Here is a 17,441-nt window from a genome sequence, read left to right as displayed (position 1 = left end):
GGATGATTGGCTGACTACATTGGCTGATCGTCTACTTTATTTGACGTCTAATTAATGCCGTGCGATCTACCCACACCACCTTTGCGATCGACCGGTAGATCGCGATCGACGTATTGGGCACCCCTGCAGTACACAATGACAGGAATGGTTATTACATGAGATCTCAGGCTTAATAAAAGTAACAGGTCAAGATACAAATCTATCACAGTACACCGGTGGTTTTCAATCCTGATCCTGGTGACCCCCTGCTCTGGGCTGTGTTTCCCAAAAGCATTGCAGTCCTTAATACAACGTAGACGCATTGAAACCAATAGAGTTACAATCAACTTAGGGTTACGATGACTCTGGAAGACGCGGCCCTGCATTTTTGTCTGTCTCCTTTTTCTGACACAACCAGATGAGTTCATGGAGCTCTCTCCTAACGAGCTAATGATCTGAATCAAGTGTGGTTAATAAGGGAGACATACAGAGCGGTGGGATTGGAAACCACTGCAGCACACAACAACAGGACCTCTTTCACATTACAAGTCAACAAGAAATCACATGACCCCGACGGGATTTGAACACGCAACCTTCTGATCTGGAGTCAGACGCGCTACCATTGCGTCACGAGGTCCTGAACCCAGAGGTGATGTATTTTGCTTAACCGCCTTGACACAGAATGCAAATCGGTAAATATACGGTGCTCAAGGAACATTCTTGATTTTGGACTTCATACTCAGGAGATCAAAAACAGATTGTCTGACCTCAAGGTGATTTGAGTCAGACGCGCTACCGTTGCGCCACGAGGTCCTGAACCCAGAGGTGATGTATTTTGCTTAACGACCTTGGGTCCGTTCTCCGTACCTCGCTTACTACATCCAAGATCAAATGACACATCCAAGATCAAATCATCGCGCTAACTATGAGCTCGCTTTTCCGGTTCTCCGAACGCACCTGTTGTTGATGATTAGTATAGCTGGATGAAGTAATTTGAGATCACTGGGTGGCTTAAAAGGGGCTACGTATCGATAGTAGAAACATTGATCGGCAACTCTTTGATTGGTCGGCGAAAATGTCGAAGGAGCGCGCTCAGTATTTTTCTGCAGCAGAGCAAGAACTTTTGATTGAGGGATTTCAGGAGTTTCAGAGTTTAATTAAAACGCAAGGGAACACTGCAAAGGCTGCAAAAGCAAGGAGAGAGGGCTGGCAGAAAGGTGCTGACAAATTAAACTCGTAAGTAATTGTAATTATATTATTATATTATATGATATTATATTATATTATATTATATTATATCCTCTTTCACATTAGAGCCACAACAGGACCCACTAGAACATGGGAACAAGTAAAAGTGAAATATAAGAATATTCTACAGAATGGTAATATTTATCACTTATATTGCTTTTAGTCTCTTGAAAAGAGACTCTGAAATAATCTGTTTGTTTGTTTATAACAGCAACCAAGAAAAGGGCAGAGCAAAAAAAGACAGGTGGTGGTCCTGCACCCCCTCGTCACACCCCGGCAGAGGAGCTGGCCCTAGGGTTGAATGCCACTAGACCCATTGTTGAGGGCATCCCTGGGGGCAGCTCTTCTTTAGACCAGCAGCCGGGGTGCAGTAGCAGCAGCACCTTCATAACTGGTAAATGAGTGTTTAATTGTATTTGTACAATGTAAAATATTTGGTTGTTGCCTTAATTAAAATGCTTTTTGTACTTTGACATTTATTGACATTGTGTTTTTTTGTTTTTTTTTGTAGTTTTGCATAACACTCCATCACTTTTACCTGTTCCCATGCAAGGGGTCACTGAAGCATGCACAGTAAGTTGGGATCGAGTATGTGTGTGTGTGTGTGTGTGTGTGTGTGTATATATGTGTATGTATATATATATATATATATATATATATATATATATATATATATATATATATATATTACTTTTTTTATTATTATTTAGACCAATAGGCAGTACCACATCCCTTTGTAACACCATTTTGTTTCCATTGCACAGGGCAGTGAAGCAACCCTGTCAGATGACTGTGGTTTAGAGGAAGTACCTGTAAGTGCATGCATAATTTGGCCTGAATTTGTATCTACTTGTGTACTTCTATGTATTTCTGACTGCAGTATGATTTGCAGGCAGAGAGGCCGGCAGAGAGACAGGCAGAGAGGCCGGCAGAGAGGCCGGCAGAGAGACAGGCAGAGAGGCCGGCAGAGAGACAGGCAGAGAGGCCGGCAGAGAGACAGGCAGAGAGGCCGGCAGAGAGACAGGCAGGAAGGCCAGCAGAGAGGCCTGATACAGAGGTGGGCAGTCTTGTGATTAATTTTACTTCCTATATGACATGTATTGACCGTTAAATGTTGTCTCTACAAATGAAACAGGGTGACATCCGTTTGCTCTATAAGAGAAGTCTCCAGCAAAAAATGGAGTATATTGAGCTAAAGAAACAAAAGCTTCTAGGTGAAATCGAACTTCAAACTCTGAGGCAAAAAGTTCAACTAGAAATCGAGTTGCTTAAAAAGGAACTTCAAAGTAAGTAAAAATAAACTTTCATACAGAGCACTATTGATGACCTTGCGTGATACATATAATTTATTTTTTTTTCCAGGAAAATGATGACTGGCTTTTTTTGGATGAAATATAAAAATGACAAAAAAAAGATGCTCAAATAAATTTCAATGAAGGCAAGGCAAGGCAAGTTTATTTTATTTATATAGCACATTTCATACACAATGGTAATTCAAAGTGCTGTACATAAAAATGAATTAAAATCACAATAGAACATCACATCACATCACATAAAAAGCATAAAAATCATCTTACGTCAGTGCAGATAGTCAGACTATACTCTGTCTTACCTTACTACGCAATCAAACAGTAATTACTGATCAGACAGTCAGACTATACTCTGTCTTGCCTAATCATGCAATCACACAGTATTTCGATTTGTATAGCGCTCTTCCCAGCCTCTCGCTGAGGGTATTCTTACGTCAGTACAGATAGTCAGACTATACTCTGTCTTACCTTACTACGCAATCAAACATTAATTACTGATCAGACAGTCAGACTATACTCTGTCTTGCCTAATCATGCAATCACACAGTATTTCGATTTGTATAGCGCTCTTCCCAGCCTCTCGCTGAGGGTATTCTTACGTCAGTACAGATAGTCAGACTATACTCTGTCTTACCTTACTACGCAATCAAACAGTAATTACTAATCAGACAGTCAGACTATACTCTGTCTTGCCCAACCATGCAATCACAGATTTAGAACATTTTAAATTATTTAAAAATTGATTTAAAAATTAATTAAAACAATAAAAACAGAGAATTTAAGAACATTTAAGATGATTTAAAAATTTGATTTTAAAATTAATTTGCACAGTAAAATGATTATACATAAAATAATGCAGTCTGTTCGGACGTAGCACAGTGCTCATTCAATAAATGCCCAACTAAACAGGTGAGTTTTGAGTCTGCATTTACAGTTTTTTACAGACGCTAGGACACATTTCTCAAAACTTAGGTCACTTTTGCAAAACTCTTCACACAGTGAGCACAACAGAAGTCTATGTGGGCTAAACTGAGGATCAATTATCATTGTTTTGGCACAAAATGCATTCAATGACTACATCTCTTGAAGTGGTTTCCCTCTTTCTCGATTGAAGAAACATTTTTGAGACTTGGGTTTTGATACCAAAAGAATAGACTTTATTGCCGAAACAATCAAGCCGAGCACCCCAGCCATCCACAGAGAACAGGCTCTGCAGTCTGGTCCTAGAGAACTAACTTAGCTTTGTCGAGGCAGGGTTCTTATACCTGCCTTCTCACGCACACATGTCATACTGAATTACTGGGGGGTCCTTAGATTTACCATTATTATTATAAACAGATGTTCTTCTCCACCATGGACCAGCTAGAGGCCCCTAACATAACAAATTCTTCCTTACCCTGGCCTCTCTAGTGGACATGGCCTAGCTAGTGTACCTCAACATATATTTTGTCTATTGTCAAAACAAACCATATAGCGTCATCACATGAGGTCCACCATATGTGACTTTTGCAATGTTTGCACATTCCATTCTCCTGCAGGCCCTTACACCCCCAGAAAGATACATGATTATAATAGTGATGCATAAATGGCTATTATCACATTGATTATACTTGATTCTGATTAATAAAAACCTTCTTCACTCTCAAATTTCATGAATTCTTTTCTCACTCAGACACAACAACTGCCAAAAATCTTTGTACGTACAGGACATTTTGCGCATGCTTACATACTGTTTTCAAAACTGTTAAACTTATGTTCAAAACAATAACATAATGCAAAACTGAATAAGACAGCAAAATTCAACAGCAATATTTTATTGAAACATATTTCAAATCTAAAAATGCAAGTAGATTAGCATTACTATTGTATCTGTAACAGTGGATGGTGTGTATACAAATTCTTGTATTTTGGAATTACTTAGTGCAAAAAAATAAAAATGAGTCAACAACATAAAATACTGACGAATTCTGCATCATGTCTGATTCATTCCAGTAACATATATTGCAGTTATAAACAATATATATTGCAATTATAAACAGAGATGTGTCCTTGTTTTACACAAGAAAACAGTGTGTAATACTACATGTTGTTAGTGTTTTTTAGCTCATTGTTTTGTGGGTGACAAAGTGTGTTTGTCTTCTGTCAACCTTTGCTAGTGTTCTGGAAGAATGAGTTTATTTGAGACCTGAATAAAGTGTTTTGGTAGTTGTAGTGCATTTTGAATGTGAAATGAACTGCTTTGCCAAGCTGAAAGTCGGTTAGGAGAATTGTGTGAAGAGTTTTGCAAAAGTGACCTAAGTATTGAGAAATGAGTCCTAGCGTCTGTAAAAAACTGTAAATGTGGCTAATGTATTAGCACATCTGATCTCTTCTGGAAGCTGATTCCAACTGCGGGCGGCATAATAGCTAAAAGCGGATTCCCCTTGTTTTGTGTGAACTCTTGATATTACTAACTGACTCGATCCTAGTGATCTGAGTTGTCTGTTAGGTTTGTATTCAGTGAGCATATTTGCAATGTATGTAGGTCCTAGGCCATTGCGTGCTTTATAAACAAGTAAAAGTACTTTAAAATCTATCCTAAACATAACTGGTAGCCAGTGTAAGGACCTGAGGACTGGTGTAATATGCTCAGATTTTTTGGTTCTAGTCAGAATCCTGGCAGCAGCGTTCTGTATGAGCTGCAGCTGTCTAATGGTCTTCTTGGGAAGGCCGGTGAGGAGACCATTACAATAGTCCACCCTGCTGGTGATAAAGGCATGAACAAGTTTCTCCAAATCTTGACGGGAAACAAAACATCTAATTCTTGCAATGTTTTTGAGATGGTAGTATGCTGATTTAGTTACTGCTTTGACATGGCTACTGAAACTGAGGTCTGACTCCAGAATCACACCAAGATTCTTGACTTGATTTTTTGTTTTTTGACCCCTAGTGTCAAGATACGCATTTACCTTATGAACTTCATCTTTGTTTCCAAATGCAATGACTTCCGTTTTCTCCTTGTTTAACTGTAAAAAGTTTTGGCACATCCAACTGTTAATTTCATCAATGCATTGGCAGAGAGAGTCAATGGGGCTGTAGTCATTTGGCGATAAGGCTAGGTAAATCTGGGTATCATCTGCATAGCTGTGATATGCAATTTGGTTCTTTCTCATTATTTGACTTAGTGGGAGCATATACAGGCTGAACAACAGCGGCCCTAGAATTGAGCCTTGTGGGACTCCGCATGTCATGGACGTCCACTTAGACTTATGTTCTCCTATACTCACATAATAGCCTCTCCCTTCTAAGTATGACCTGAACCAGTTGAGAACCATCCCAGAAAGCCCGACCCAGTTTTCCAGTCTATCTAAAAGAATGTTATGATCGACAGTGTCGAACGCAGCACTGAGATCTAGTAGTACCAGCACTGATATTTTGCCAGAATCTGAATTTAGGCGAATATCATTTATTATCTTTATGAGCGCTGTCTCTGTGCTATGATGTTGTCTGAAGCCAGATTGGAAATGGTCCAGGTATCCATTTGAGTTTATGTAGTGATTTAGCTGATTGAAAACAACCTTTTCAATAATTTTGCTTATAAAAGGAAGATTTGATATTGGTCTATAGTTGCTCAGTATGGTGTTATCAAGATTTTTCTTTTTCAGAAGGGGCTTAACAGCTGCAGTTTTCAGGGAGTTTGGAAAAGTCCCAGAAAGAAGTGAGGTGTTCACCAGTTCTAAAAGATCTGCTTTTAAACAGTTAAGCAAAGTTTTGAAAAAAGATGTGGGAAGTGTGTCAAGGTTGCAGGTTGACGATTTGAGGGGCTGTACTGTTTCTTCCAAAATGTTGCTATCGATTTCTTCAAAAGTAGACATAATGACTTCTCTTTGAAATTGCGGTCGAATCTGTCTGACCTCTGCATAACTTGAGGGTGTGCTAATTGTCTTTCTGATATTATTGATCTTCTCAGAAAAGAACGAAGCAAACTCATCGCACTTGCTGTCAGAGAGCAGTTCACCAGGGATCTGACTAGGGGGGTTTGTTAGTCTCTCAACGGTAGCAAAAAGAGTGCGAATGAAAAAACAACCTCCTTCGAGCCGGAGTCAAACCAGCGACCTAACGATTGCCAAAGCAACGCTTCAAGCCGGATTCGAACCAGTGACCTAAGGATTGCCAACGCTTCACCTACAGTCCTCCGCTCTACCAGCTGAGCTATCGAAGGCACGCGTCTGTGGGGTCACAACCTCTGCCTATTAGGTTTCTGCAGCTCGACTGCTGGCCAAAAAACGGCCTTCGACGCAGGAAGACGTGCGGCCCGTTCGAAGAGGGAAGCAAAGAGGAGCCCGCCTTCCCATACCGGGACTTGAACCCGGGCCCCCTGGGTGAAAACCAGGAATCCTCACCGCTAGACCATATGGGAACTGGTCAGTGGAAACCTTGTCCGGGTAAAAAAAAAGATTCCAAAAATAGTCAGGCCACGCATTCGAAAAAACAAGCGTGGTCTTGCATTGTAACCGTTATCTCAAGGAAAAACAGCCTATCGCCGGTCTGTCAAGGTACAGAAATGAAAAAATCATGAGATTAGCAATGAAACTGAGACGCGGTTTTAAACGGATAAGTTGCTGATTAACGGCTAGTTCGGATTTCATTTCGTGTCCAACTTTTTCTCAAAGCCTGGGTGGCACGTAGGAATAGGGCAACAATTCGGCAAGCCCGTGACATCAAAACCAAACTGCATTACGCAAAAAGCATAGCGCGAGCCAGCCAGGAGTCGAACCTAGAATCTTCTGATCCGTAGTCAGACACGTTATCCATTGCGCCACTGGCCCACCAACTGGGTGACCTCGTGCTTGCGCCCGACTTGTTGGTTTTCGACGTGACAGAAGCCTGTATTGCTGTCTGCTTGTTCTCATGCTATTAGCAGGCCAGCATCACATCAGCCCATCCCTGGTGGTCTAGTGGTTAGTATTCGGCGCTCTCACTGCCGCGGCCCGGGTTCGATTCCCGGTCAGGGAATGCTCTTTTGCCCCCCTCCACCCCAACGGCGGACTGTGAAATCAAGCTCTGCTGGGCGCTTTCAGAAGGCCGGCCCCCCCAAAAAAGGTGGGCACATGAAAAAACAACCTCCTTCGAGCCAGAGTCGAACCAGCGACCTAAGGATTGCCAACGCTTCACCTACAGTCCTCCGCTCTACCAGCTGAGTTATCAAAGGCACAGGTACGTGGGGTCACAACCTCGGCCTATTAGGTTTCTGCAGCTCGACTGCTGGCCAAAAAACAGCCTTCGACGCAGGAAGACGTGCGGCCCGTTCGAAATGGAAAGCCAAGAAGAACCCGCCTTCCCATACCCGCCTTCCCATACCGGGAGTCAAACCCGGGACGCCTGGGTGAAAACCAGGAATCCTGATCGCTAGACCATATTGGAACTGGTCAGTGGAAGCCTTGTCCGGGTAAAAAAAAAGATTCCAAAAATAGTCACGCCACGCATTCGAAAAAACAAGCGTGGTCTTGCATTGTAACCGTTATCTCAAGGAAAAACAGCCTATCGCCGGTCTGTCAAGATACAGAAATAAAAAATCATGAGATTAGCAATGAAACTGAGATGCGGTTTTAACCGGATAAGTTGCTGATTATTGGCTAGTTCGGATTTCATTTCGTGTCCAACTTTTTCTCAAAGCCTGGGTGGCACGTAGGAATAGCTCAACAATTCGGCAAGCCCGTGACATCAAAACCAAACTGCGTTACGCAAAAAGAGTAACGCGAGCCAGCCAGAAGTCGAACCTAGAATCTTCTGATTCGTAGTCAGACGCGTTATCCATTGCATCACTGGCCCACCGGCTGGAGCACATTGTGCTTGCGCCCGACTTGTTGGTTTTCGACATGACAGAAGCCTGTATTGCTGTCTGCTTGTTCTCATGATATTAGCAGGCCAGCATCAGATCAGCCCTTCCCTGGCGGTCTAGTGGTTAGGATTCGGCGCTCTCACCGCCGCGGCCCGGGTTCGATTCCCGGTCAGGGAACTCTCTTTTGCCCCCCTCCCCCCAAACGGCGGACTGTGAAATCAAGCTCTGCTGGGGGCTTTCAGAAGGCCGCCCCCCCCAAAAAAGGTGGGCACATGAAAAACAACCTCCTTCGAGCCGGAGTCGAACCAGCGACATAAGGATTGCGAACGCTTCACCTACAGTCCTCCGCTCTACCAGCTGCGCCAAAGCTGGGGAACAATAGTCTTTTAAGGGGGGGGAAGAAAAGGAAGGGGGGGGAAGAAAAGGAAGGGGGGGGGGAAGAAAAGGAAGGGGGGGGGGGAAGAAAAGGAAGGGGGGGGGGGGAAGAAAAGGAAGGGGGGGGGGAAGAAAAGGAAGGGGGGGGGGAAGAAAAGGAAGGGGGGGGAAGAAAAGGAAGGGGGGGGGAAGAAAAGGAAGGGGGGGGGGGAAGAAAAGGAAGGGGGGGGGGGAAGAAAAGGAAGGGGGGGGGGAAGAAAAGGAAGGGGGGGGGAAGAAAAGGAAGGGGGGGGGGAAGAAAAGGAAGGGGGGGGGGAAGAAAAGGAAGGGGGGGGGGAAGAAAAGGAAGGGGGGGGGAGAAAAGGAAGGGGGGGGAAGAAAAGGAAGGAGGGGGAAGAAGGGGGAAAAGAGAAAAAGAAAGAAAAGAGAGAGAAAAAAGGAAAAAATGAGGAGAAAAGAAATGAAAGGGAATTTTATCTCTTTGAACTGTTTTTGGAGTGTATATTTACAATAAATTATCTGAAAAAAAATGTTTTCTCTATTTTCCTGTACATTTATATGGGAGTAAGGATGATCACAAGCTTTCCAGTTCATATTAGTGTTGCCATACATTGAAGTGTTTACTGAATGTTTTATTTATCAGTAATTATCACATAAATGATGTCCAAATGAATGAAATTATTTCTGAAATTACAAAAATAATATTTTATTAGATTTATATTACTGATTATTGATATCTTATTCAAAGTTTTTGCACTTTAAATATATTTCTGCTGTAGTTATGTTCTAAAACTTATAGTACAAAAAATAGTAAATTTATTTATTAAATCATCCCCAAATTTATCAACATTTTTAAAAGGGCCTATAACCGTTAAATGATACTGTAACAAAGACATACAAAAAGAGTTATTTAATCATGACCAAACTTTTATTTTTCAATCAGTCATAGCCAATTATTCATTATTCTTTTTTTTTTTTTTACATTTTTATTCTTATAGTTATGTTGCATGTGCAGAAAACAGAATAATATCTCTTAATAATACTTTCTATTGTCCATGACTCCTGTGCATTTTTTGCAAGTGCAAAAGAACAGAAAACAGAACTATACATATAAATAAAACCGTCCAATGTCCATGGCTCTTGTGCATTAACTGCATGTGAAAAGAACAGAAAGCACATAACAATACAAATGAATAAAACTTTAAAATATTAATGACTCCTGTGGATGTTTTGAAAGTGCTAAAGAACAGAAAACAAAACTATACTATTAAATAAAACTGTCTTAATGTCCATGGCACTAGTGCATTCATTGCAAATGCAAAAGAACAGAAAGCACAAAACAATACACATAAATAAAACTTTATCCCCTTTCTTTTTTGGACTCTTATGGATGGCACAGAACTTGAAATGGTCTCTATCAGGCGACAACAATCTGGCCACTGGGCAAGTGGAGCAGTGGTGGTGAATGTATGCCTCTTCACGCTCTCCACCCCTGGAGTGAACCTGTGTCCAGCCTGCTCTGGTGTCTGGCAGCAAACACCACTCTCTTCTTATCGTAATCCAGCAGGTTCTGCCAACTATATTGCTCACCTAAGCAGAAAGAGCATATAATACATGGCAAATGAGAAAACAAAACAAGTGGTAGTGTTAACATATGACAGGTCAAGAAGAAAAAGTAGAGAAACTGACCTGCTGGTTGGTGAGAGCCAAAGATGGCTGATTACTGAGCTCTACAAGATACTCCACAAGGCTGTCCACTTTGTCCAGCACACCAGCACTATCCAAAGCCTGGGAGAAAAAATATAAAGAAAAAAAAAACAGAAATGAACAACATTATGAGTACAGTGAAGTGGAACAAAATAAACAAACATATAAATATATATTTTCCTAGAAATTTAACAATATTACATAAAACACAATTACATACATGCATACAACAAGATATTTACATGCCACAGACTCGTCAGGAGATGCTGAGGCACCTGGCGTGAAGGAGGCATCAGGCTGAGTAAAGGAAGGCACAGGCTGGGTGGAGGACAGAGAGAAGCTTGGGTCATCGGTAAGACTTGACACAGTAATGTCAAGTGTTTGGTCCTCCTCAAAGCCCTCGTCTTCTTCATCCTCGCCTTCATCCACATCCTCCAGCATGTTCTCTGTCTCTTCTGAGTCAGGGTCCACTACCAGGGGCTGTCCAGTCTGACTCAGGAAGTAGTCAACACCAAGCAGCTCTCCTATGAAAATAAAAAATATATAAATAATAATAAAAAGAAACACAAATACAGGATCAGTCAAAAGTTTGGACACATTACTATTTTTAATGTTTTTTGAAAGAAGTGCCTTATGCTCATCGATCCTGCATTTATTTGATAAAAATAAAGAAAACATCAGTAATATTGTAAAATGTCATTACAGTTTAAATTTATAGTTCCATAAACTTTAAATTTAAATTATTTCTGTCATCAACGCTGAATATTTAGCTATCATTTTAGAATTTAATTTATGACCAATGTTGGTCACAGTTGTGCTGCTTAATGTATTTTTTTATGTAATCTGTGATACTTTTTTTAGGATTCATTGAAGAATAAAAAGTTCAATAAAGAACAGCATTAGAAATCAAATAGAAAATCTTCTTTAACGATATACAGGACTGTTCAAAAGAGAAATTAATGCTGTTCTTTTAACTTTTTATTCATCAATGAATTCTGCAAAACATATCAGTTTTCATTAAAAAAAAATAAAAAGTAAATACAAATATGCAGTACAAGTTATTTTGCTGTTTTTTCCAGTATTTTTGATCAAATAAATGCAGGCTTAAAAAGTCACTTCTTTCAAAAACATTAAACACAGTCATGTGTAAAAATGTTTGACAAATAATGTTCACATACATATTCTACAATGAGATACAGGTAACTTTACCTTCTGATAGAGGTTGTACCACTTCCGCTGCCGTGGTGCTGGTCTGTTGCCTCCAGACGGACAAACCCCAGAGCTGGCAAAAGTCCTCGACCTGGCCATCCACTCGCCATCACCCATGACCTTGTGGCTCTTTGGCTTAGTGCTCATCTAAATATAATAGGGAAATAATAGTTAGTAATGTGTATTTTTGCAAGTATTGGACAACTACACAAATGTTTTGAATTTATTTATCATGATACAATCATATCTATTCAAGCTAACTAAATCATGGCACCCATTACAACAATAAAACATTATTTTATTACTAATAAAGCAAAATAAGATTACACTTTATTCAAAGGTGTTAAACTACAATTATGCATATAAGTATTTGAATATTAAATTACCATATGCAGTTACTATAGGGGTAAGATTAGTGTTTTGTTTGGTTTATAATTAGTTGCATCCAATTATTTATAATTTACTGTTATTGCTATAGTAACTACATATAGCGTGTATTAATGACAATGTAAAATAAAGTGTTACCCTCCCTTTATGTCTATATAACATTGCGTTTTCATTTTAATTATTATTTGTAGCACTTTTATCTTTGTTTATACAAATGGTAATCCATCTGCAAACACAAAACTTGATTACTACAGTCACACATAGCAAAATCACATTACATTTTAATTAGAAATGACTATTTCTACAACGAAACATTTTTAAAATCCAAATCAAACTGAAAAAAAAAAGAATACATGTGTTTATTATGCAAAATTACAGGCAAATGGTGTTTTATATGTGAGATTTTAGGCAAGTCATGAAAACCAAACATGATTATTTCACTTTCACATTAGTAAAACCATGGTGATTTTTTCATTCATGATTTTATTTATAGTTAGACTGTTTATATTGAGTTTAATAAGTAAGATTACAAGCAAACTGTGTTTAATATGTGAGATTATAGGCAAGGCATGAAAAGATAACATGATTACTACACTTTCACTATAGTAAAACCATGGTAAATGACAATGAACACAAGCATAACGTTTTTTTGTTAATTCAGATTTTAATTTATAGTAAGACTGTGTTCATACAGTTGTAATCGATCAGCCAAAAACACAACTAGGCTTTCACTATGGTAATAACATGGTGAATTGTCATAAGGAATGACTACATTTACAGCTGAAAAATAAATCGAACTTCAGAAAGAGTAAATTGAGTTTAAGGCTGAAAGCTATCAGCACTAGCAAGTACCATCATGCTCCAAAGAAGTCAGTCTCCATTAAAGCTGGAGAGAAACCCACAATGAGCAAAAGGCCTCCTCCACAAAGCCTCGGACTGGCAGCTGCAGGTTGACCTGGAAAAACAGCTGAGACGATCTTGTAATTAATGTTTAAAAAACAATTCTTACATTATAAAAATTAATTGAAGAAAAGTCGATTTTTGTTAGTAAGCCTACTTTGTTAATTATTAGGGCCGGGACTTTAACGCGTTAATTTAGATTAATTAATTACACAAAAATAACGCGTTAAAATTTTTTAACTTGGTTAACAATAGCATACTAAGCAAAGATGGATTGTCCCAACTTTTCTCATTTTTGAAGGATCTCTTGTAACCAGGGGTGGGTAAAAATGGTCATTTTAGAAAGTTTTAGATTGCCGTTCAATTGTATTTAATTAAAAAACCCTTTCCAATCTATATCACATTTTCTCCAAACATTCTTGGATAGCAAGGCACCCAGCAATTCTCCAAATTAAAGATACATTGTGTGTGAATTTGCACATTAGAACGTAAGCATCATTAATGACCCCTTATTTTATATATAAATTTAAAAAAAAAAATGAAAAGAAATTGATTTGTGAAATGAAAGTATGATTTAATAAAAAAAAAGAGAATCATTAGTCTCTAAATGGCCTGACTAGCTAAGCCCTCCACAAAAACAATTCTTATTTAGTAGTACATTATTACATGATTTGTAGATTATATTTAATTTTTAAGAGCATCTTCTGATCAATGACAGAAATTAACCTCCCCATTATGAGATGATATTTGACTTCTTAAAGTGAATTGCACCAGCATTTTCATTTATTTATTTTTATTTACCTTTGTAATGACATTTTTTAATTCAAAAACTTTATTAACTTTAGTAAATGTCTCATCTAAAAAAAAAAAAAAACTTTTAAAATGTTTAACTAAACAATGAATTCAATTTAAACCAGTCAAGTTTTGTTTAATGAGGCTGAGAGGGGGCATGGATGCATTTAAATTCATAATATACTATTCATAAATACACCATCCACTCATTCAAGCCCTGCTTGTACCCCAATGTAGGGATGCACGTTATTATCGGACCATTACCGGAATTGGCCGATAAAGTCTTAAATTGCAAACTTTGCTGATTTGTTTAAAAAGATGCCGATATGTCTTCCTGAAAATCTTTTGACTGAATAATGAAATGCATAAAAAACATTAAGATACTTGTGTTTCTGTATAAATAAAGCAGCAACTTGTTAAAATCACAAGTCATAAATAAAAATCACAAACATGACACTTGTAAATTAAATAATTTAATATATAGATTTTTTCATTAATTTGTAATATATATATTTTTCAAATTAAGGAGCTCTGAAAGACTTCTAGAATAATGCTTTAAATATCTTTATTCCTTCTGTGAAAAACTTTATTGTACCAAATTGTAAAAGAATTGATAATGAATTATAATAAATTATTACGCATTACATATTCTAAAGCGTAACAGATCATCAGAGCCGCAGCGCTGGTTATGTCCATCATTAAAAACTAATTGACTGAAGAACCTGGAAGCGCTGCATTCACTCTTTTGCATTATGAAGCCAATAACATTTTTAGAAATGGCCACTCTGGTCCTTTAGAGGTCTGTTTTTGTTCAAATTTGGCATTGTTTCTGTCTCTGGGTCTTATTTCCTATCTAGTCCAGTGTTCTTCAGCCGACTGGATGTTGTGTGTAAATTAAATTAAACATATTATTCTTGACATCATCATCTAGTCACGTTATTTATAAAAGGACCAGAACATTAATGTGGCCTCCAGTCAGTTCAGTACTGTTCAATAGCTGCTTTGTTTTTGATCAGAATTTAGAATTGAAAAATACAACAGTACTTGACCTCTAATGAACAAATGTAGTTTTCTACTCGCCCTGTTACGTTACCATACGTCTTGTCTAAACTGACGGCTGAAGGTCTGGAATCCATTGCAGCTTTCATTGGCCAAGGCCCGCCCATAAGGCCGTTTGATCGACATGTCAAACAACCAATCACAGTTTGTTTCATTCAGCGTCACGTTTCGGAAGTGGAGATGTCCCACAACAGACTGGCCTGCAACAAGTCAGTCATTGAAATAACCAGCATTGAAAGTTAACGAAGAAGAGGTTGAACAAGCAGTAAGTCAGTCATTTGTTCGTGAACGTCGCAACAATGGCGTCTGCATAAGCATCTTTTAGCAAAACACAGAGTAAATCAGTCTGTGCTTTGTTTCCCGGCGGACCGAAAATAAACGCGACACTCGCGTCTACCGGAAATCCGATCAAATTCAACTAATCACATGACGACTTCGACATTCCTGGGCCTGTATTCTAAGAATCCTCTCAGAAAGCTCCTAATTTAGCTTAAAAATCCCTATGTAGGAGTCTTAGCTTAAGAGTGATTCAGGACCAATCTAAGAGCAACTCTGAGCGAAGAAAAGACTAAAACTTTTATCTTAGTGAGGAGGCGGGTAGCGATGACACAGCCTTTAGAAGACTATGATTGGTTGGTTGTCCAAGAAGGAAATGCAATGGCACTTTTAAGTGTAGGGTCTAGTTTAAGCCTTCACTTTGAAATTATAGCCATAATTTTTCCTGTTTTGTGTGCAAAATATTTCATTGCCCTCCTCATGTTTTGTCAATTTTCTCCACTGCTAAAGAAACTCTTAAAAGTCCTTGTCCGTACTCCTAACAATTTTGGACCTTAAGACCTCTTTTAAGGGTTCAGATGGTGAATTACATTTCTCTTTATTAGGATCTTTTCTTTAATTTTAAGAGGAAACACCCACATTTTCTAAGAATTTTCTTAAGAGTTTTGTCTCTAGGAGCAATTCTTTGCACTAAGATGTTTTATGAATACAGGCCCAGAAGTGTTTCCAGTTAAGTGCACCATATGCATCAGACATGGGTTTGACGTCTGACCCAGATGACAGAAGAATCCCACGCCTGCTTTCATGCTGGACTTTCAAACCATTCGTGCTGTAAGACTTGCTCCAATGTTGGCCGCTTCTCTGGTCTGCGCTCCAGACACTGGTAGATCAGATCAGAGCATGCTGTAACAGTTCGGAGGACAGAGATCATTAGTTAAAGGATAACTATTGCCAAAATACAACCTGGGCTCTACACAGTAAACGAGACAAACTTAAATTATTATATTACTATTACAACTCTTTCACGAGCTCCACTGACGCTTACGATGTGAAAGTTATTGAAGACATTCAAATCTGCATTCTTACTGCTGCGGTTTCAGAAAGCAACAGCCTTTTTAACCACATAATCATCAATATTTCTTCGTTACAGACTTCGTTGGGATAAGCTTATAGTTTGGATATAAACACTCATTGTCTACAGTAGCGATCAAAACGAAATCTTCTAACACGTTTGTAGAGCAACGTTTATCCTCTTCGCCAGGAGATGGCGACAACTGCACTTTAACCCTCAAAGACCGATACCGCCGCCGGCGGCTAAAAATAACTATTGTTCTTAAATGTTTAATAACTTTTGAAAAAGTCTCGTAATGTACAGAGTCTACTCTTTTCAGTGATATCGCATTTGTCTCATTTGGATATTCACAGGCTCCGTGGTGAGCGTGATTACGTCATCGCATTTCCTCAGCACTGATTCGTCAGATGAAATCAATACGTTTCGGTCCTGAGCCAAACAGGAACGATTGTTGATGCTTAGTCCCACCCCTGTGCCCAGATTGGTTCAAACTGTCATCTATTCAACCAATAAACATAGGTCTTGGTCTTTTGAACCACCGATTAGTATGTTTCTTTGGAAATCTGAACATACGCAAAGTGAAAGCAAAATGTGTAGAAATTAACTCAAATTTAATGTTGATTCGGATATAGAATCGAATCTAAACTTCAGGGAAATCAATTTAGAATTAATAGTTTATATTTCCTGACCGGTCGTCCACCGAATCGGTCAAATCAATACACTTTATCAATTCCAAAGTCTATTCACGCTCATTTGCAGGAGCGTAAATAAACTTAAATATTAATTTGGGAAACTAAAGCCAGGTAGCTTGATCTAGGCAAAATAGTACTTTGTGAACACAAAAGGCAAGACAATTCTCTCAATGAAAACAATGATTTATTGAAAACTACACTAGGATTACAAAGCTAAACTACTCAAAACACGAACACACACACACACACACACACACACACACACACACACACACACACATTCACACGCACACTCATACAGTTTCAGAGATGGGATTTTATGAGTTTTGAGAAAACCCAAGACTTGTTATGTTACCGTTACTAGCTTCTCAAATCGCAACCTCAGACAATCACCAAGCAGAGATCTAACTTAAACCAAACGCACCAGATTTCAACAAGAAAATGGGAGACCTTGTTTACTTGCTCTTGGCCGGAATGGGGATTCCGTCCGGGCTGGAGGCTCGTCTCAGCGGATGACTTGGTTGGTTGGTTGCTAGTCGGTCTTTCGGGATGACGTCTTTGGGAATTCCTCAGGATGAGGGTTGGACAACCGGAGTTGCTCTCAGAGTTCGATT

At 39.0% G+C, this 17,441-nt stretch overlaps 3 non-coding genes across 3 annotated transcripts; all 3 read right to left on the bottom strand.

Moving 5' to 3' along the window:
- Positions 1-544: 544 nt before the first annotated feature.
- On the bottom strand, positions 545-616 carry trnaw-cca (transfer RNA tryptophan (anticodon CCA)). The gene has a single exon. It is a non-coding gene; the product is annotated as a tRNA-Trp (tRNA).
- A 6,248-nt stretch (positions 617-6,864) lies between these two features.
- On the bottom strand, positions 6,865-6,936 carry trnae-uuc (transfer RNA glutamic acid (anticodon UUC)). The gene has a single exon. It is a non-coding gene; the product is annotated as a tRNA-Glu (tRNA).
- Positions 6,937-7,272: 336 nt separating this feature from the next.
- trnar-acg (transfer RNA arginine (anticodon ACG)) lies at positions 7,273-7,345 on the bottom strand. The gene has a single exon. It is a non-coding gene; the product is annotated as a tRNA-Arg (tRNA).
- Between the last annotated feature and the right edge of the window lie 10,096 nt (positions 7,346-17,441).

Source organism: Garra rufa, chromosome 2 (assembly GCF_049309525.1).
Source record: "Garra rufa chromosome 2, GarRuf1.0, whole genome shotgun sequence".
Taxonomy (NCBI): domain Eukaryota; kingdom Metazoa; phylum Chordata; class Actinopteri; order Cypriniformes; family Cyprinidae; genus Garra; species Garra rufa.
Note: the sequence above shows the minus strand (reverse complement) of the source record. Positions and strands in the feature narration are given on the sequence as shown.